Below are 1,912 nucleotides of genomic sequence, written 5' to 3'. Positions count from 1 at the left end.
CCTGGGGAGCTTAGCTCAGGCCTGGCTGCTCATCTGGGCTTTGAAACTTGTTTGATGCATGGCCATGACAGCTGCTCCTGGATGGCCCTCAAAGCCTGAATATTGTAGCAGTTGTCCCGGCCAAGGGCAGGCTAGACTTGGGATCCCTGGAGGATCCCTCCAGTTCAGTAAGAGACCCTGCCAAATTTGGAATTTGGGTTTCCCTGATTAGGATGTTTGCACTGCCCTCACAGCACCCCATCAGGAATGGGGAGGGGCAGCAACTCTGTGGGCAGGGCAGCACAGCACACAGATCCCTTGGCTTGGGGTTGGAGCAGACCATGATGGGCTGATGCAGGTGTGTGTGTGGGGGGGGGGGGGGGGGGGGATACCTAGGCCCTTGGGGTTTCAGTCTCAGGTCCTTGGGGATGAGAGCCATTCAGTCCCCAGGAGCTCTCAAATTTGGCCTTGCATGAGACCAGAGCCAAAGGTATGTACAGCCTGTCAAACTTCAAGAAATGGGCTCATGGGTTCAGAAGCAAGGTGACGGCTGTCATCACCTGGATGGGTATGCTGGTGACAGGTATGCCTGTATGGCAGGCTAGAAGTGGGAGAGGGGGCCTCCACCTTCTTTGAGGGGCTGCCTCCAGCTGTTAAGGACACAGACTTCACTTTTGTGGGAAAGTCCACACAAAGCTGAAAGATGCCATGGTCCAGAGCAGTCTTTGTGGGAACCCAGAGCAGCTGAAAATGGTTATCTGCACCAAGTAGTATGCAGTAGTATGGGACAGTGCCCTTCTTGATGTGGGGCAGCCAATATGGGATCAAGATGGCTTACCCAGGATAGAGGCTTCCATTCAAACTTTGAGGAGTTGGTGTGTGTAATTAAGAGCTTCCCAATCTCAGGATGTGTGTGTTCACCTGGAAGAACCTTCCAGGCTGGCTGTCAGGATGTGCCTAACTAGGTTGCTTGTGACTGCTTCCCAGGTGCAAAGAGCAGCAGCAGCACGTCCATGATGCATGAGGGCTCTAGAGGTGGGGCTGGTCTCAGCTCCCCAAGGCTGACCCTGGAAGGCAGGAATCTGTAGGCTGGACCCATTTTTGTGAGGTTCCCAAGCGCTACCCTGAAGCCCAAGTGTGCGGTTTCTGTATTTGCCTCAATTTCTTCCAAAGCATCCCTGGGGAGGCTAGGCTGAGGGCCCATATACCTTCAAGTGCCACCTGAGCACTTTTCATCCTTTTACAAGGGCCAGACCCGCCTGAAGAGAAAACGTGACCGCCCACAAAAGCAATGGTACTCTAGCTTTGCGAAGTCCTCCCCCAACAACATGCAAAACACGGAGCCCGTGTGCTCAGTTCAGCCAGCCTGGCAGCGTGGATCCCCCATCACCACATCGGGTCCTGGAGCAGCCTCTCAGACACAGGCATGCTTCCTGCCCTCATCAGGCGCGGTCTTTGCTGGGCAAGATGACAAGGATGGGATGACCCATTCAGATAATGGTAAACCCTGCAACACACTGAACACAACTCCCCAGCACCTGACGTGAGGACAGAAGGCAAGTGGAGTGCAGTGGGGGGCGGGGGACAGGGCCTCCTCCTCAGCCCCTGTACCCCAGTAGAGCAGTAACAGCCCAATGCTGCATGCTGGAATACAATCTGTGGCAACTGGGGAAACACAAGTGCTCATACTCACTTTGGTCTTTAGAAACTGCAAGTGGAAAAGCTGACTCAGATATGACTGAGTTTCCATGAAGAATTTTAAAGCATGTTAGCAAACTCTTGAACTTAAGAATCGGAGCAAGGTTGGGGAAAGGAAAACAGCATAAAATACTATTTATAAATAACTTTTAACACACTTACCTCACCAACAGGCTTGACTGGCTTAGACACGCTCTGCACACCTGGTCACCCAAGAATAAAGAGACGCAGACAC

Source organism: Panthera pardus, unplaced genomic scaffold (assembly GCF_024362965.1).
Source record: "Panthera pardus isolate Hobbes unplaced genomic scaffold, ASM2436296v1 HiC_scaffold_8, whole genome shotgun sequence".
Lineage (NCBI taxonomy): Eukaryota > Metazoa > Chordata > Mammalia > Carnivora > Felidae > Panthera > Panthera pardus.
This window is presented reverse-complemented; position numbering follows the sequence as displayed.